We start from the raw sequence: 20708 nt of genomic DNA, 5'->3' as shown, positions 1-20708 counted from the left end.
ACTAGAAAGTATACTCCTGGACACCAACCTCAGGGTCATTTTGGTTTTATTCCCTGAAGATTAAGGATGTTGCAGACTTCTTCAGTGCTCTCAGCCATTCAAGATTCATTGTGAATTTTTTGTGTAGTTCTATACCCCATTTTTAGATGGTGTACTTAGCTCTTATGGTGGTTAGCTACTTGAATTCTTTATATATTTTGTATATTAGCCGTGCATTGGATGGGGAGTTGGTAAACATTATTTCTGAATATATAGCTTGCCAATTTGTCCTATTGGCTATGCCCTTTGTCTTACAGAAGCTTTTCAGTTTCTTGTGGCCCATTTATAAATTTTGATGTTAGAACCTGAGCTATTGGAGTTCTGTTTATGATATTTATCCCCATTCCCATGAGTTTGAGGCTCTTTCCTGCTTTCTCTTCCATTAGATTCCCTGGGGATTTGGCTGCACTGATGAATCTGCCTTTAGTTTTAGCATCAATAGCTGCTTGGCTGGACTTTTTGGTCCTTGAGTTCATAAGCCTTCTGCTTTGGTGTGGAAATTCTGGAGTTGCTTGAAACCATTCTGATCATCACCCCTAAAATAGAGAGAAGCCTTGCATATTATCAGGTTTATTCTGGCCAAAATGCAGAAGAGTATATTTCTCTTGTCCTATTTTGAAAGGACAGCTGACTATCTCTCTGATGCTTATTTTCTGGATGGAAAGACTTCCTATGCAATAGGTCTGCAGTGTCAAAGACATATAGGTTAAAATACTCATAGATGTTTTTTGTTTCACCAGTCAACCAAGGCATACTATGCTTTCTCTTCTCTCTTCTGTCTTCTCTCTCCTCTCTTCTTTCTCCTCTCTCCTCCCTCCTCCCTTCTTCCCTTCTCCCTTCCCTTATTCTCATTCTCTCTCTCTCTCTCTCTCTCTCTCTCTCTCTCTCTCTCTCTCTCTCTCTCTCTCTCTCTCCCTCTCCCTCTCTCTCTCTCTCTCTCTCTCTCTCTCTCTCTCTCTCTTTCTTCCTCTATCTCCCTTTCTCCCTCTCTCCTGATGGAGCCTAAACTTTGATGGCCTGATTTCTCCTATTCAGAGAGAAAATCAAAAGATTCCTTGGAGATTCCTGTGGAGAAAAGGGATTTTCTGGGACTTCCTGCCATTCTCTCTGTGAGGGAGTGAAATTAAGTTAATTAGATACATTTGGATACATATTAATTTATTTAGCGTTATTCTGGCTAAGTCTTGAGCCTAAAGGAGATACTTGCTAGCATAGTAAGTTTCTTGGTTTTCTTTCTTGCTAGCTTTGGAATATAGTCCAGTGTTAGTGAATATAGGCATAATTTAAATTTTAGCCCAAAAAGTATTTGGGGAATTGGGTGCGGTGCTGCACACCTGTATTCACAACAACTAGGTGAGGAAAGAGGGCCCAGATTGGGGAGCCAGCATAAGCTACATATTGGGACTCTGGATCCAGAGACAGAAGAAAAAAATGGGGGCTGGGATGTAGATCTGGGACAGAGCATATGCCAGTGCAAGGCTTGCCCTAGCATCACTAAAGTAAATAAGTAAGTAGAATCAAAGTGTTTTGCTGTTGAGAATGGGCGATTAGAAGATATTTAGCAAAGCAGTCCTTAATCTTGGGTGGGAGTGGGTAGCAGATAGGTAGTTAGAATTCGAGCTCAGTTTAAAAATGTGGGAGTATTTATAAAATACCTTAAGTGGAGAGAGGCTTGGCTATACGTCATTGCCTAAAATTGGTTTTTATTTTCAAATGGTTCTGTACCTGTTGGCATTAACTGATGGCAGTATACCAGTTAATAGTCCAGAATTAATGGACACTTAGAAAGAGAAGTGTTTCAAAGCAAAAAGGCCACAATACAAGCTAGAGGTTGTACAGTTCCCCTTTCTGCCTGGATGGTGAGTCTTTGGCCTTGTGGGCTAGGACCACAGAAGTTCCTGTAATCGACAGCACTGTTGCTCACAGAATGTTTTGTTATCGGCCTAACAACTAAGAAAATTGACCCAGGGCAAACTTTTTGAATGTTAAGTTCTGACTACGGAACACATAGTGATTGCAGAATTGGGTCCATATTGCTGCCAGGGCAGCCTTCCAGTCTGTGCTGGTTCCATCTGTAGTCCTTTGGTTCTGGACTGATCAGGAACATGAGCCCTGCACCATGGCTTCTCAAGTACCCACTCATGGTTTTCAAGATATGACACATAACTCTTAAGTTCTATCACAATTGAAGGTAAAACCGTAGGACATGGGATTAGACACTTTAAGTGACTCATGATTCTGCTTGTGAGCAATTGATTAGTTCAAAATACCTGTAAGTAGTAATAGAGTGTTCATAAAGTTTTAATCATCTTTGGCTTATGTCTCTTGTACTTTGGGGGTGATGGTATGGCACCTTATTAAGAAGAAAACTGACTGGGGGTTCAGCTTTACTCCTTTCTGTATAACCCTGACTGTAGCATCTATACACTGTATGGCCAAGACTCTTTCTTGCTTTTGTTTGTTTGTTTGTTTGTTTGTTTGTTTGAAACAAGATCTTGCTGTGTAGCCCTTTCGGGCCTGTTACAATGTAGCCCAGACTGGCTTCCAGCTCTTGGGAGCACTCATATCTTAAACTCCAACATGCAAGCTTTCAACAAGATTAGTGATATGTTCTACATGGAAGTTTTATTGTATAGCCCAGGCTGGCTTCACATTTCAGAGGCTTGCTGGCATCTGCCTCTGGAATTCTGCAACCAAAGGTGTGCACTACAATGGCTCACCAATGAAGATCTCAAAGTAACAGTAATAAAAGGGAATTCGTGAGCAGCAGGGGAGAAATTATTTGAAAATCTAAAACACTAAAGAAAGTCAAGGAACTTTTTATAAACCAAATAAGACAATATGCCATGTATTTGAAACGGTAGTAGCCATTTCGAGAAATAGAGTTTGATGCTGGAGACCTGCCATAAATTCCAAGTCAGATTGGGCCTGAGGTATGCTAGGGGACTCCCTCAAAACAAAGAAACAAACTGAACAAAGAAAAGGCAAGTGCATGTCCCTTAGGTCAGAGAACCACTGTGAAAGCTTTTAACTAGGAGAAGCAGTTAGTAGGTCAGAAACTATTTTAAATTGGGGATTCCTTGAAAGTTTCTCAGAAGCAATGGGCTTCCACCAGGCTTTTCCCCTGAGCTGCCTTTAGTGGGAAATGAGGCAGCTTTCCTTTCTTTGCCTACACAGTATTTTCAGCCATCCTGGGTTTCCTCTACAGCTGCAGATGCTGTTGAGTTGCAGTCATTTACTTAGCAGGAATCAGCTTAGACTGGCTTTGCTTTTCAAAGTTACAGGCCTTAGGAGCTGGCTACTGAATTCTGTGTTGATCAGAGCGGGCTGCAAGGCTAGGTTTTTATAAGTAATGGATACCTGAACTTTGAGGAATTAATTGCCTGGCTCCTGGATGTGAAGCTGTGCAATGTGTCTCTAAGCAATCAGCATCCTTTCAAAGAGTAAGAAATGGAACCCGTCTTCTTTCCCAAATAGGCATGGGCCTTAGACCACCTTTCACTTCAGTCACCCTTGACTGGATTCTGGGAAATGTTGCTATATAAAACCTGAAAGTTTAATGTGTAAGTTGAAATACAGGATAGCTGCCAAAGTGACCTTTCACTATATAGAGTGTGGGGAAGAGAACATTAGAATCATAATCACATTTTGGTCCCAGCTTGTGCCCTCTGTCTTCTTTACATTAAAAGGAAAAGTCTGAACTGTGTTAGGCCTTTTACTAGGGGTCTTTGTCTTGACTTGTCTGTGACCAAATAGTCAGACTAAGACAAAGGTCAATAAAAGGGCATTGTTTTGGTTTTGGCTGTGTATGGGCCTTCTGTACTCTAGGCACTGATCTGGATCTCCGACCAAGGCCATTTAATGCTATTGTTTCTTAGAAAGTTCTCGGCAGTGTGTACTTGTAGGTACAGAAGTTCATATTATAGGGCCAGAAGGACTTTTGAAGTCCATTTTACCCCATGTTTTCCCTCGCTAAAGGGAATAACTGAAGCACAAGAGAGGCTGTCTCTGTGTTTGAGAAACATGGCAGCACTCTCTTGCTGAATGACCTAAAGGGATTTCCCTTTTTCAGTGTAGTTAAAATCTCTTAGAGCTGGCAGCGGATCATTGCTGGGCTTAAGGTTGCACCTGAAACCTGAAAGAATCAAAACCCCAAATCTTAGTTTCCAGGAATTTTCAAGGTCAAGGCTAAGTGACAAACTAAAGGAGGAACCTGAAGGGCTAAAAGAATTGATCTACTGAAGAGAGCACCCCCCCCCAAGTCAGTAGAGAATTCAACATTGGAAAATCACTAACAGCACTGTGAAGTTTTCTAAGGTGGACAGCAGGAAGCCTGTCCTTTTCCTATCCTCTCCCTCAGCCCCTCTTCCCCCACCTGTGTAGGATTTTGAGGTCGAATGTGCATTGTGCACTGCTGCTGCAAGGTAGCTCTTCCCTGTGGCTGTGCTGAAGCAGCTGGCCAGGGAAGCCTGGGAGCTGAGGCTCCAGCCTGTGGATTCTCTTTCCTCAGACTTTAGTCTGCACCAGGGAGTGGTGTTCTCTCCTGTGGATGTGTGTATATATATTCTTTACTTTATACTTTGTTCACGTAGTTCGGTGCATTCTTCCAGGCCTTCTGGATGGGCGCTTTAGCCTAGACATTTATTTCGGCATATTGTCATCTTGGGCTGCATGCCTGTCCTCTCTTGTTTCTGTGTCCTCACCATGCCCTTCCCAGCTTCCTGTTAGCCAAAGGGAATCACTCTTTCTGAACCAAAAGCTCTCAGAGCAGAGCTGAACCTCCCAGAAAATGCTCTTCTCTACCTAATGCGACAGATGGGGGTGGGCCCGATGCTAAACAGCACTGTAGAGGTGGCCTAATGGACCGGAACCCCCAGGCAGAGGTGGGAGGTAAGGTCCTAGCAATGTGAGGGTCCGTAAGACCCAGTTCTTCTCCTGTGCAGAGGGAACTTTTACTTAGCTGGAATGGTAGCTTGTGGTCCGAGCATGTCGAGGGATTCGGGGTTCAGAGTGCACCCCAGAACATAGGAGATAGCTCCATGTCCCCCTTTCCCTCAGGAGCCTTCTCCTCACTCCTGCTGCCTAGAACAAGGGGAGGAGGATCTCCACTGCCTGGCCTGCTGCATCATGCCCCTGCCTATCTCTACTCTCCATTTCCTCTGAGCCCTCCAGACCCTAGGAGGAGTGAGAGGGAGGTCCTTCGAGGCGTATCTCGACATCTGTCATCTCATTCTGATGCTGGTCATATCCTGGGTCAGCAACACCAGAACATCCCAAGGCTGGGTGCCCAGGCGTGAAGTGCACAGAGGACCCAAGAGGTCTAGGCAGGGGAGGCTTGTGATCCAGGGTCCCGGGTCCAGGGTGCTGCGCTGAGGGGATCGCGGAAGATGGTGCTAGCTAGGGGCAGGGCTCAGACTTTCGGGCAGAGCCCAGCAGCTGACCACAGCCCCTGGGGCACTGCTGTGTCCCTGCAGGAATCAGAGAGGATGCCTGGGCCTGCAGCCAGCACCACCCTCAGGGCTTCGCAGGAGGAGCTGTCCCTGAGGCCAGTGTGGTTTGCCCCACTGCTGCAGGACCTGGAGAGGATTCATCCTACAGTGAATTGGAACAGGAGGGGCCCCAGAAGCTGATCCATAAAGTGTCCACCTCTGAACAGATGGGGACCAAAGTAAGGCTCGGCCGTGGAACTGTGAGAGGGCTGTGGGCAGAGGGAATGCTCTGGGAGATCCCTGGAAGTGGTATCCAGAAGAGTGGTGCAGGGGGGCCTGGGGGGGGGCGGCCTGGATGGGGCATGGCCTGGCGCAGAGGACTGGAAGGTGCTCTAGGGATTCCTGAGGTGGGTTGAAGAGATATCTAGGGTGTGTTCTGGAACACTTGTCTAGCCATCATAGCAAGCATCTTGAAGCACGGTTAGAGCCGGGTGGCGAGATCCCACCTAGGAAACTTAAAGGGAGTTTGGTTGTTCACCCATGAGCTGCATGCTATGGAAGCCCTGCTGGAAGCTGTATTCTGCCAGCCACTGTGCTTTCCCACCCACAGCAAGCTGAGCAGCTTGAGTCTCTCAGTCAGTTTCCCTGGTGTGCTGTGCCCACAGGCTGCCTAGGCTTCTGTGTTGCAGGTTCCCTCAAAGTGTAGGGCTCAGACATCCATGGTGGTTCATCACAAATTAATTTCTTTAGGGTATTTCAGGGTGTGGTAGTGCTTTTGTGGCATTTTTGTGCTGATTAGTCTCAAAGTTGAGCTTTCCTTTAATAATGAAGGCAGAGGCAACTGGATGTTAAGGGACTTAGATACTTTAACATTCTTCTTAGTTTAGAAGTCTTCAACACCTAGACTGTCGTTGGTGGAGGAGTTAAAGCAAGATTTTGAGGAGGGAAATGATTAAATTAGTGGATGCTCCCTCTAGTAATAGATTTGCAAAAGCAATTCATCCACACTCATTTCATGACAATTAACTGCCTAAGGCTTATGGGAGTCTTACATGGAAACAATTTGGATTAGTGTTTGTTTGAGCATGTGCTGGCATGTAAAATTCAGTAGATGTATACATGACAATGACTTCAGTTACCAGAGTCAAAGGTTGCTTCAGCCATGTTTACTCAGACATCTTGGAACTACTGTTTAATGGAGACGGATTTGAAGTTCATAGCATTTGTAATTTTTCTGAATTTCGATTTTTTGAAAACTAAAGCTAACCATACATTTAACTTGTGAAAAATTATTCAAAACAAAACAAAACAAAAACAAAAATAAACAAACCAAAAGACCCAAAACCCTGGCCGGACAGTGGTGGCACAAGCCTTTAATCCCAGCACTCCTGAGGCAGAGGCAGGCAGATTTCTGAGTTCAAGACTGGTCTACAAAGGTTGTTCCAAGACAGCCAGGACTATGCAGAGAAACCCTGTGTCATAAAAAACAAAACAAAACAAAACGAACAAACAAACCTGAAAAAGTGAGTTAAAGAGAAAAATGGCAGGTTTCAAATTTGGCATATCATATACTTATATGCAATGGTCAAAATTCCATGCCTATTAATATCAATATCGGCAAGTAAGATTCATGCCATTTGAAAAAAAAATTAGGGATGGCATAAATTGAACTGAGGAAGTAAGATTGAACAAAAAATTTGATAGAGGGCACTATTAAGTTGTTGGCTTAATGAACATGAAAGATTGTAATGTTTAATTTTTGGATAAAGCATGTTTATGACGGCTACAATAAATCTAAGAAAATGTTTTTGTTTGTTTGTTTTTGTTTTGTTGTAGTTGTGGTTTTTCGAGACAGCGTTTCTCTGTATAGCCCTGGCTGTCCAGGAACTCACTTTGTAGACCAGGCTCTCCTCAAACTCAGAAATCTGCCTGCCTCTGACACCTGAGTGCTGGGATTAAAGGTGTTTGGGTTTGTTGTTGTTGTTTTTTTTTTTTTTTTTTTTTTTTTTTTTTTTTGGACTTTCTGAGAAACATTTGCCACGATTATGGCTAATTATCAAGTTTTGGAATACTGCTTCTGATATTCATATCAGAATATCAGGAAATCTGCATTTTATACTGGCTCATATGTCAGTATTTATAAAAAATGGTTTTGTGTTCAAACATCTGAAGTCACAGTAATAAGTTGCTAAGACTAATGGGCCTCTGCCTCATGGCCCACCTCCTGCAGTCCAGGCTGTAACTTGTGCTGTGGTGCCCATCACTGTGGCACTCCAGGCTGTAGCTTGTGCTGTTGTGCCCATCATGGTGGCTCTTAGCTCACATACTGCTCCTGAGAGGAGAAGGTGAGGTCTGTGGAGGAGGTAATTTAAGTAGAGCTACTAAAGGTAACAGTGGGTTCCTAGTCTTTGGGAATTATCCAGGTAAGAAGAGAAGCACCCTTAGGAGAATGAAGATATTTCCTCATCTTCTCCCTAGGAGTATAAGGCTAGAGAGGCTTGAATAGAGGCACAGGCCCCAGATTTGGCTAAGGCTTAGTTGGTTTTGAGGCCACACTAACAGTGTTTTCTCAGTCATCCTGAAGATACATCAAGACCCTCTAAGTATGATGGGTTAGGATTACTAATAGTGCGTTTAGTTCTGCATTCACACACTTATACATACTACATGCTTACATATAGATGTGCAAATGTGCTCCTGATCGAATTGTGTAGTTAGGTGTATGGCCCACAGGTGAGTGTGTTGTTCATAGAACTTGAAAATATTTGAGGGGAGGAGCAAGGACTCGGACTGTAAGGTGCTTGCTGTGTAAGTGGAGGAACTGAGGCACATCCCCAATACTCATGTGTCTTTGTTGCCTTTTTGTTGCTGTGATAAAAATACCTTGACCAGGAGAGCTTATAGAAGATTGTTTTGGGGCTTTTACTTCCAAAAGCATAAGAGGTCATCCTGGCTGCATGAGGCAGGCATAGCAGTAGGAGCAGGAAGCTGCAGCATGATGCACTGAAGGCCTGGAACAGAGAGAGCCAACTGAGAGCAGTGTGAAGCTTTAAATTCCCAGACCCTGCCCCCCCCCAAGTGAGGTACTTCCTCCAGAAAGAAACTCCTAATCCTTCCCAAATAATGCCACTGACTGAGGACCAAGTGTTTACATTCCATAGACTGGGGGCATGCTTGTGTGGAGTGGGGGTAGGGAGGGGTCAGGGATGGGGGCAATCATTCTTATTCAGACCCCTCTACCACATTTGATAAAAGGCAGGTGCTGGGGAGGCATTCACAGGAGGATCCCCATGAGTTGTTGGCCAAGCCAATCAGAGATTCAGGTTTAAGGATCAACCTTGTCCAAAAATTAAAGAGCAAAGTGACTGAAGAAGACAGCTGCAGGTCATAGTGATGCCAGCCTTTAATCCCAGCACTTGGGAGGCAGAGGCAGGTGGATTTCTGAGTTTGAGGCCAGCCTGGTCTACAAAGTAAGTTCCAGGAAAGCCAGGGCTACACAGAGAAATCCTGTCTCAGAAGAAGAAGAAGAAGAAGAAGAAGAAGAAGAAGAAGAAGAAGAAGAAGAAGAAGAAGAGGAGGAGGAGGAGGAGGAGGAGGAGGAGGAGGAGGAGGAGGAGGAGGAGGAGGAGGAGGAGGAGGAGGAGGAGGAGGACAGGGAGGGGGAGGGGGAGGGGGAGGAGGAGGAGGAGGAGGAGGAGGAAGAGGAAGACAGCTGACCATGACCTCATCGAATATGTGCTTGTGACGTGCACGCGCGTGCGCACACACACACACAAATATCTTTCCATGAATGACTGCATAGTTATGAAATACTTGCAATGTGAATATTATCATTAGAACAAGCCCACTCACTTTAGTTCCCATTGAAGATCCCCGGGGTCATTCCCCTGTTTGGCAGGCAGTGAACAGTGCAGAACAGTTTGGGCTGGGGAGGCAGCTCACTGGTAGACTGCTTTGCTAGCATGCATGAAGCTCTGGATTTAGTTCCCAGTATTGCATAGAAACAAGGTGCAGTGTCACTCACCTGGAATTCTAATGCTCAGGACATAGAGGCAGGGGATAAGTGCTTCAAGACTATCCTCATTTACAAAGGGAGTCCCAGGCCAGCCTGGGCTACATCAAACTCTGTCTCAAAACCAAACTAACAAAAGGCCAGAGTTTAAGTAATTAACCTTGTTTGAAATACTTTTTGTAAATATTTCATGATACACTAAAGTATTTGCATACTAAAATGGGCATTGCTTTACTTGAGACATTTGAAAAGTGTCTAGGCATTTTCTTAATTGAAAACATTGTACAAGCTGGCAATGGGTATTTTAATTATACTGCTCAGAAGGCTGAGGCAAGAGGATGGTAAATTTGACTATAGTCTGGCCTATCTTGTAAGGCCCTATCTCAAAACAACAATAAGACATGTATGTAGTCAGACATACTGTCTTAGTTAGGGTTTCATTTCTATGAAGAGACACCTTGACCAAGGCAACAGAGGGAGAGCATTTAATTGGGGCTGGCTTACAGGTTCAGAGGTTCAGTCCATTATCATCAAGGCTGGAGCATGGCAGTATCCAGGCAGGCATGGTATAGGAATATTTGAGAATTCCACATCTTGTTCCAAAGTCAAGCAGGAGAAGACTAGCATCCAGGCAGCTAGGAGGAGAGTCTACAAGCCCACCCCCACACTGTCACACTTCTTCCAATAAGGCCATGCCTTCTTTAACAAGGCCATAACTCCTAATAGTGCCACTCCCTGGGCCAAGCATATTCAAACCCACACATACTAACAATACAAGAGGCTACAGGAAAGGATTCTAGCCATGAGAGAAATCCCATCTTCCACTGATCTCTGGATTCCTCTCAGAGGCAATCGTAAGTGATGTTTTCTTGCGGTGCTTCCAGAAAATCTCTATGCACTTACAAGTGTTATATATTATTTATGTACAACATACACGTAAGAATATATATATATATATATATATATATATATATATATATATATGTATATATACACACATATAAACACACACGCATATATATATGCATTTATACATTTTTTTAAGATAACCAAATAACATGGTATATACCTGTAGTCCCAGCACCAGGGAAACTGATGCAGGAGGATTGCCTAAAGATCAAGGCTAACTTGGGTGACATAGTGAGACCCTCTCTCAAAAAATAGACATTTAGAAAATATCACTGTCTATTTTTGTATTCGTAGATATTTCTACACACACACAATGTGTATATATTCTGTTTAAAAACTGCTAGTAGGACTATTCCCTAATGGCTTTCTGTATATTTACTTCCTTCTTTTTAGTGATAGTAGGCCATTCAGATGAGCTGTGCTAAATTGCTTTCAGCAGTTCAAAGTTGGCAAAGTGTAGACAGTTTCATTTGGTTGAAATAACACGGTATGAGATCATTTAATTAATCATTTTAGTGGGAGGAAATTGGTGGTTTTAGGACAGTACACTAATCTCACCATTTTGGGGGGCGGGGTAGTGTATAGGACAACTTTTAATGTAAAGAATAGGATGTGTGTGTGTGTGTGTGTGTGTGTGTGTGTGTGTGTGTGTGTGAGAGGGGGAGGGAGAGAGAAAGACACGGAGGAGGGAGAGGGAGGGAGGGAGAGAGAGAGAGAGAGACAGAGAAACAGAGAGAGAGAGAGACAGAGACAGAGAAACACAGAGACAGACAGACAGACAGACAGACAGACAGGCAGGCAGAGAAAAAGAAGTGTGCTGGCCAGCCGGCCACCATCCGGACCAGAGGACAGGTGTCCGCCTGGCTTGGGAGGCGGCCCCAGCCTCAGCAGCAGCGGTCGCCATCTTGGTTCCGGGACTCAGCAGAACTTAGGAAATTAGTCTGAACAGGTGAGAGGGTGCGGCAGAGAACCGGACAGCTTCTGGGACAGGCAGAAGCACAGAGCCGCTGAGGCAGCACCCTTGGTGGGCCACAGACAGCCGGCCACCATCCGGACCAGAAGACAGGTGTCCGCCTGGCTTGGGAGGCGGCCTCAGCCTCAGCAGCAGCGGTTGCCATCTTGATTCCGGGACTCCCTGGAACTTAGGAATTTAGTCTCCACAGGTGAGAGTCTGCACCACAGAAGCTGACAGCTTCTGGGAACTGCCAAAGCAACACAGCTTCTGAGAAAGTCCCTGTTTTGGGCCTTCTTCTTAGGCCAGCAGGAGGTCCAAAAACAAGATATCTGCGCACCTTCCCTGTAAGAGAGCTTGCCAGCAGAGAGTGCTCTGAGCACTGAAACTCAGAGGAGAGAATCTGTCTCCCAGGTCTGCTGATAGATGGTAACAGAATCACCAGAAGAACAATCTCTAAACAGAGTCAACTATAACTACTAACTCCAGAGATTACCAGATGGCGAAAGGTAAACGTAGGAATCTTACTAACAGGAACCAAGACCACTCACCATCATCAGAACCCAGCACTCCCACTTCGTCCAGTCCAGGACACCCCAACACACCTGAAAACCTAGACCTAGATTTAAAAGCATATCTCATGATGATGGCAGAGGACACCAAGAAGGACTTTAATAAATCACTTAAAGAAATACAGGAGAACACTGCTAAAGAGTTACAAGTCCTTAGAGAAAAACAGGAAAACACAATCAAACAGGTTGAAGTCCTTACAGAAAAAGAGGAAAAAACATACAAACAGGTGATAGAAATGAACAAAACCATACTAGACCTAAAAAGGGAAGTAGACACAATAAAGAAAACTCAAAGTGAGGCAACACTGGAGATAGAAACCCTAGGAAAGAAATCTGGAACCATAGATTTGAGCATCAGCAACAGAATACAAGAGATGGAAGAGAGAATCTCAGGTGTAGAAGATTCCATAGAGAACATCGGCACAACAATCAAAGAAAATGGAAAATGCAAAAAGATCCTAACTCAAAATATCCAGGAAATCCAGGACACAATGAGAAGACCAAACCTACGGGTAATAGGAGTGGATGAAAATGAAGATTTTCAACTCAAAGGACCAGCAAACATCTTCAACAAAATTATTGAAGAAAACTTCCCAAATCTAAAGAAAGAGATGCCTATGAACATACAAGAAGCCTACAGAACTCCAAATAGACTGGACCAGAAAAGAAATTCCTCCCGACACATAATAATCAGAACAACAAATGCACTAAATAAAGATAAAATACTAAAAGCAGTAAGGGAAAAAGGTCAAGTAACATATAAAGGCAAGCCTATCAGAATTTACACCAGATTTTTCACCAGAGACTATGAAAGCCAGAAGAGCCCGGACAGATGTTATACAGACACTAAGAGAACACAAATTCCAGCCCAGGCTACTATACCCAGCCAAACTCTCAATTACCATAGATGGAGAAACCAAAGTATTCCACGACAAAACCAAATTCACACATTATCTCTCCATGAATCCAGCCCTTCAAAGGATAATAACAGAAAAAAACCAATACAAGAACGGGAACAACGCCCTAGAAAAAACAGGAAGGTAATCCCTCAACAAACCTAAAAGAAGACAGCCACAAGAACAGAATGCCAACTTTAACAACAAAAATAACAGGAAGCAACAATTACTTTTCCTTAATATCTCTTAACATCAATGGTCTCAACTCCCCAATAAAAAGACATAGACTAACAAACTGGCTACACAAACAAGACCCGATATTTTGCTGCTTACAGGAAACTCATCTCAGAGAAAAAGATAGACACTACCTCAGAATGAAAGGCTGGAAAACAATTTTCCAAGCAAATGGTATGAAGAAACAAGCTGGAGTAGCCATCCTAATATCTGATAAGATTGACTTCCAACCCAAAGTCATCAAAAAAGACAAGGAGGGGCACTTCGTTCTCATCAAAGGTAAAATCTTCCAAGAGGAACTCTCAATTCTGAATATCTATGCTCCAAATACAAGGGCAGCCACATTCATTAAAGAAACTTTAGTAAAGCTCAAAGCACACATTGCACCTCACACAATAATAGTGGGAGACTTCAACACACCACTTTCACCAATGGACAGATCATGGAAACAGAAACTAAACAGGGACACACTGAAACTAACAGAAGTGATGAAACAAATGTATCTGACAGATATCTACAGAACATTTTATCCTAAAACAAAAGGATATACCTTCTTCTCAGCACCTCATGGTACCTTTTCCAAAATTGACCACATAATAGGTCACAAAACAGGCCTCAACAGATTCAAAAATATTGAAATTGCCCCATGTATCCTATCAGATCACCATGGTCTAAGGCTGATCTTCAATAACAAAAAAAATAATAGAAAGCCAACACTCACCTGGAAACTGAACAACACTCTTCTCAATGATACCTTGGTCAAGGAAGGAATAAAGAAAGAAATTAAAGACTTTTTAGAGTTTAATGAAAATGAAGCCACAACGTACCCAAACCTTTGGGACACAATGAAAGCATTTCTAAGAGGGAAACTCATAGCTCTGAGTGCCTCCAAGAAGAAACGGGAGAGAGCACATACTAGCAGCTTGACAACAAATCTAAAAGCTCTAGAAAAAAAGGAAGCAAATTCACCCAAGAGGAGTAGACGGCAGGAAATAATCAAACTCAGGGGTGAAATCAACCAAGTGGAAACAAGAAGAACTATTCAAAGAATTAACCAAACGAGGAGTTGGTTCTTTGAGAAAATCAACAAGATAGATAAACCATTAGCTAGACTCACTAGAGGGCACAGGGACAAAATCCTAATTAACAAAATCAGAACTGAAAAGGGAGACATAACAACAGATCCTGAAGAAATCCAAAACACCATCAGATCCTTCTACAAAAGGCTATACTCAACAAAACGGGAAAACCTGGACGAAATGGACAAATTTCTGGACAGATACCAGGTACCAAAGTTGAATCAGGATCAAGTTGACCTTCTAAACAGTCCCATATCCCCTAAAGAAATAGAAGCAGTTATAAATAGTCTTCCAGCTAATAAAAGCCCAGGACCAGAGGGGTTTAGTGCAGAGTTCTATCAGACCATCAAAGAAGATCTAATTCCAGTTCTGCACAAACTTTTTCACAAGATAGAAGTAGAAGGTACTCTACCCAACTCATTTTATGAAGCCACTATTACTCTGATACCTAAACCACAGAAAGATCCAAAAAAGATAGAGAACTTCAGGCCAATTTCTCTTATGAATATCGATGCAAAAATCCTCAATAAAATTCTCGCTAACTGAATCCAAGAACACATTAAAGCAATCATCCATCCTGACCAAGTAGGTTTTATTCCAGGGATGCAGGGATGGTTTAATATACGAAAATCCATCAATGTAATCCATTATATAAACAAACTCAAAGACAAAAACCACATGATCATCTCGTTAGATGCAGAAAAAGCATTTGACAAGATCCAACACCCATTCATGATAAAAGTTCTGGAAAGATCGGGAATTCAAGGCCCATACATAAACATGATAAAAGCAATCTACAGCAAACCAGTAGCCAACATCAAAGTAAATGGAGAGAAGCTGGAAGCAATCCCACTAAAATCAGGGACTAGACAAGGATGCCCACTTTCTCCCTACCTTTTCAACATAGTACTTGAAGTATTAGCCGGAGCAATCTGACAACAAAAGGAGATCAAGGGGATACAAATTGGAAAAGAGGAAGTCAAAATATCACTTTTTGCAGATGATATGATAGTATATATAAGTGACCCCAAAAAAGTCCACCAGAGAACTCCTAAACCTGATAAACAGCTTCGGTGAAGTAGCTGGATATAAAATAAACTCAAACAAGTCAATGGCCTTTCTTTATACAAAGAATAAACAGACTGAGAAAGAAATTAGGGAAACAACACCCTTCTCAATAGTCACAAATAATATAAAATATCTCGGCGTGACTCTAACTAAGGAAGTGAAAGATCTGTATGATAAAAACTTCAAGTCTCTGAAGAAAGAAATTAAAGAAGATCTCAGAAGATGGAAGGATCTCCCATACTCATGGACTGGCAGGATCAACATTGTAAAAATGGCTATCTTGCCAAAAGCAATCTACAGATTCAATGCAATCCCCATCAAAATTCCAACTCAATCCTTCAATGAATTAGAAGGAGCAATTTGCAAATTCATCTGGAATAACAAAAAACCTAAGATAGCAAAAACTCTTCTCAAGGATAAAAGAACCTCTGGTGGAATCACCATGCCTGACCTAAAGCTTTACTACAGAGCAATTGTGATAAAAACTGCATGGTACTGGTATAGAGACAGACAAGTAGACAAATGGAATAGAATTGAAGACCCAGAAATGAACCCACACACCTATGGTCACTTGATCTTCGACAAGGGAGCTAAAACCATCCACTGAAAGAAAGACAGCATTTTCAACAATTGGTGCTGGCACAACTGGTTGTTATCATGTAGAAGAATGCAAATCGATCCATACTTATCTCCTTGTACTAAGGTCAAATCTAAGTGGATCAAGGAACTTCACATAAAACCAGAGACACTGAAACTTATAGAGGAGAAAGTGGGGAAAAGCCTTGAAGATATGGGCACAGGGGAAAAATTCCTGAACAGAACAGCAATGGCTTGTGCTGTAAGATCGAGAATTGACAAATGGGACCTAATGAAACTCCAAAGTTTCTGCAAGGCAAAAGACACCGTCAATAAGACAAAAAGACCACCAACAGATTGGGAAAGGATCTTTACCTATCCTAAATCAGATAGGGGACTAATATCCAACATATATAAAGAACTCAAGAAGGTGGACTTCAGAAAATCAAATAACCCCATTAAAAAATGGGGCTCAGAACTGAACAAAGAATTCTCACCTGAGGAATACCAAATGGCAGAGAAGCACCTGAAAAAATGCTCAACATCCTTAATCATCAGGGAAATGCAAATCAAAACAACCCTGAGATTCCACCTCACACCAGTCAGAATGGCTAAGATCAAAAATTCAGGTGACAGCAGATGCTTGTGTGGATGTGGAGAAAGAGGAACACTCCTCCATTGTTGGTGGGATTGCAGGCTTGTACAACCACTCTGGAAATCAGTCTGGCAGTTCCTCAGAAAATTGGACATAGTACTACCGGATGATCCAGCAATACCTCTCCTGGGCATATATCCAGAATATGCCCCAACTGGTAAGAAGGACACATGCTCCACTATGTTCATAGCAATAGCCAGAAGCTGGAAAGAACCCAGATGCCCCTCAACAGAGGAATGGATACAGAAAATGTGGTACATCTACACAATGGAGTACTACTCAGCTATTAAAAAGAATGAATTTATGAAATTCCTAGCCAAATGGATGGACCTGGAGGGCATCATCCTGAGTGAGGTAACACATTCACAAAGGAACTCACACAATATGTACTCACTAATAAGTGGATATTAGCCCAAAACCTAGGATACCCAAGATATAAGATACAATTTCCTAAACACATGAAACTCAAGAAAAATGAAGACTGAAGTGTGGACACTATGCCCCTCCTTAGAAGTGGGAACAAAACACCCTTGGAAGGAGTTACAGAGACAAAGTTTGGAGCTGAGATGAAAGGATGGACAATGTAGAGACTGCCATATCCAGGGATCCACCCAATAATCAGCATCCAAACGCTGACACCATTGCATACACTAGCAAGATTTTATCGAAAGGACCCAGATGTAGCTGTCTCTTGTGAGACTATGCCGGGGCCTAGCAAACACAGAAGTGGATGCTCACAGTCAGCTAATGGATGGATCACAGGGCTCCCAATGGAGTAGCTAGAGAAAGTACCCAAGGAGCTAAAGGGATCTGCAACCCTATAGGTGGAACAACATTATGAACTAACCAGTACTCCGGAGCTCTTGACTCTAGAAGCATATGTATCAAAAGATGGCCTAGTCGGCCATCACTGGAAAGAGAGGCCCATTGGACAAGCAAAATTTATATGCTCCAGTACAGGGGAACGCCAGGGCCAAAAAGGGGGAGTGGGTGGGTAGGGGAGTGGGGGTGGGTGGGTATGGGGGACTTTTGGTATAGCATTGGAAATGTAAATGAGCTAAATACCTAATAAAAAATTAAAAAAAAAAAAAGAAGTGTGCTGGCACTGCCCCAGCTCAGGGCTAAGACTGTGCTTTGAAGGGCATGTAGTTTGACAGTGATCTCCTGTATCTTAGTGCCCTCCTCACCTCCATCTTTTTTGATGTCTTTGGTCCATTTTGTTCATCTTCCTATTGACTAGGTACATTTTTTTCCTCTTTACTCATTCTCTGTTTTTCACTTGTATCTTTTCTCCTGTCAGCTGAGTAGGACTTCAGGTAGTTACATTTACGTTGCTATGTGATAAGCAAGATGATTTTGTGTCCAACTTAATTTCCCAAAGGCAAAAAAAATCTGCAGGCTTGAAAGAGATGTTGGCTTGAAAAAGGCAACTGGGAGCAGTAAGGTTTCCATTCTTGGTTTTCCTCTTTACCCTTCTGTATGTTCCCTGTGAGGTGGAGTCCCCTTTAGACTCAGTGCTGTAGGTATTTCATATGCATTTCGTAGATATCAATGGTCTGAAAGGACATTGCTATAAACTCTGAATGTGAATAAGTCTGTTTGTGCCTTTTGTTGGCCTGTGAGTACAGTAATCTTTCATTATGCCTCAATGGCTGGAGATTGTTGCTCTACTTTCAAGCTGGCATAGTTAATGGTTGGTCATACGGTGGTACACTCGGATGAGAACTGTCTCCATGACTTTCAGCCATTGAATTATCTCAGCCTGCCTGGCAGCGGTGATGCATGCCTTTAATCCCAGCACTTGAGAGGCAGAGGCAGGCAGATTTCTGACTTCGAGGCCAGCCTGGTCTACAGAGTGAGCTCCAGGACAGCCAGGGCTACATAGAGAATCCCTGTCTCAGAAAAAAAAAAAACCAAAATACCAAAAAAAAAAAACACCCAAACAAACAAACAAAAAGAAAAAACAAACAAACAAAACCCCCCAAAACAACAATAAAACAATTATCTCAGCCAAGGTCAGAAAACTTTGTGTGTCAAAAATGTCTCCTGAGTAAGATATGGATTTCTTATTTTGTTTGACATTCATGTATATTCATTGTTAATTCTGAATGGCTTTAAATTGTTCTCTAAATTTGGCAAAAGTGTGCTAAACACAGAATACAGTCAGCTGATGAATACCTTGCTTTTAATTAATCATGAAAGTAGCTTTAGAGTGAGGCAATTTTGACTTCTGTTTTTCTTCCTTTATGAGATATAGTTTAGGCAATTAAAAGATTATTATCTGATATGCTTGTGTACGACTTTAATCCCACCACTTGGGAGGCAGAGGCAGGTGGATCTCTCTGAGGTTGTAGCCATCCTGCTTTATGTTGTAAGTTCCCCGGACATCCAGGGTTACACTGACAGACCTTGTCTCAAAAAAACAGAACAAAATAAAAAACCCACCACCCCCAAAACTAATAAACGGACAAACAAACAAAGCAACATTCTACCACCGTGGATTATTATTAATTTTTTAATCATGATTTCTCCAGGGAGGAGACAATAGGGCATTTGGTCACTGACTTTCAAATTGTAAATCATTTTGTCTTGGGAGGTCATGGGAGTTTCTACCTAGTGTTTTAAACAGAAACAATAAACTACAAGGTATCATTAAGAATCTCCAGCCTCTGTTTTGTGTGGAAATATTGGGATCTAGGTCCAAATAAGATGAGAAGGGAGAAGTAAGACCAAAGGTTTCCAGACAATTTGAAGGCCAAGAGGAACATCTGCAATCATCTGGGGCAGAACTCTGCCTACTTTCCTAAAGATCAAGTGCCAAAGATGACTACCTTTGGGGCTATTAGGATTCCCTCAGAATGGCTCATCTCTGAGAATGATGGTCCAGGGAAAAAGGTAGAAGAGGGATGGAGTGATGTTTGTCAGAGGGTTCAAAATTTCTGTCAGACTGATTAAGTAAGGTCTGGAGTATAGAAAAAGTTGATTTTGACATAAACTATGTACAAAGCAAAGATAAAAAAAAAAGAAAGACTTGCATCCCAAAGGTCCATCATTCTCCTCGAGTCTAAGTGTTTGTGCTCACCTTTACCAGAACTCTGGAGACCTGTGTTCATCCAGGTCTCAGGGCTCATCCAAAACACAGACCTGAACCAGCTGTGGCCAAGTGTTCCTGTGTTGTTGGCTGACCTCTGCCTCAACTTCAGAGACACTGGAGGGGCAGCCTTGGCCTTCAAGCGCCAGACATTCCAGGTCCTCTGCCAGCTAATGGAGTCTTCCACAGAGGCCTGTCATCTCAAAAATAGAAGCTTGGGTATTCCAAAGATTGGGATGCCACTCTATAGTCATGATGAGTTGGTTACGTGAGACCATAGAAGTTAACTAATGTCTGTATGACTGTTTTCCTTATTTGAAAGTGAGTAATGAGATCATCTGAGGAGTGATTGCTAAGAATAAAATCACTGATTAACATGAATGATAGGTCTGTACAGAGCATGGGCTTAATTTTCTGGGTCCAGTGCAAATAGCTGGGAGAGTTCAAAACAAATCCAATAGAATCAACAGGAATACTAACAACAACAATTTTTTTAAAACCTGAGTGCTGGAATCACAGGCATGTACCAACTCTGGCTAACTTTTGTATGCTTTTATAATAAACAAACAAACAAACAAACAAACATCCCTATTCCAGTTCTAGCAGTTGCCTCAGAGAGAGCTGTGTGACACTGCATGCTGCTTCCTTTCCCCAGATAGCTCAGGAGATCTTTTCCATCTTCTATGATCTTCTGCAATTTCTTTCTTCAGACACTTGAAGTTCTCTTTTTTTCCCTTTTTTTATTTGTGATTTTCTTCATTTACATTTCCAATGCTATCCCAAAAGTCCCCCATATCCTCCCCCTACCACTCCCCTACTCACTCACTCCCACTTTTTGGCCCTGGTGTTCCCCTGTACTGAGGCATATAAAGTTTGCAAGAACAAGGGGCCTCTTCTTCCACTGATGGCCAACTAGGCCATCTTCAGATACATACTCAGACTGAGACACGAGCTCTGGCGGAGGGGGGGGGGATTGGGGGGGAGTGTACTGGTTAGTTCATATTTTGTTCCACCTATAGGGTTGCAGATCCCTTTAGCTCCTTGGGTACTTTCTCTAGCTCCTCCATTGGCGGCCATGTGATCCATCCAATAGCTGACTGTGAGCATCCACTTCTATGGCAGTTTCTAGATGATACATCCTTTCTTCTCAACTCCAAATTTTGTCTCTGTAACTCTTTCCTGGGTGTTTTGTTCCC

This window comes from Mus musculus, chromosome 14 (genome assembly GCF_000001635.26).
Source record: "Mus musculus strain C57BL/6J chromosome 14, GRCm38.p6 C57BL/6J".
In the NCBI taxonomy this organism is placed as follows: Eukaryota; Metazoa; Chordata; class Mammalia; order Rodentia; family Muridae; genus Mus; species Mus musculus.
This window is presented reverse-complemented; position numbering follows the sequence as displayed.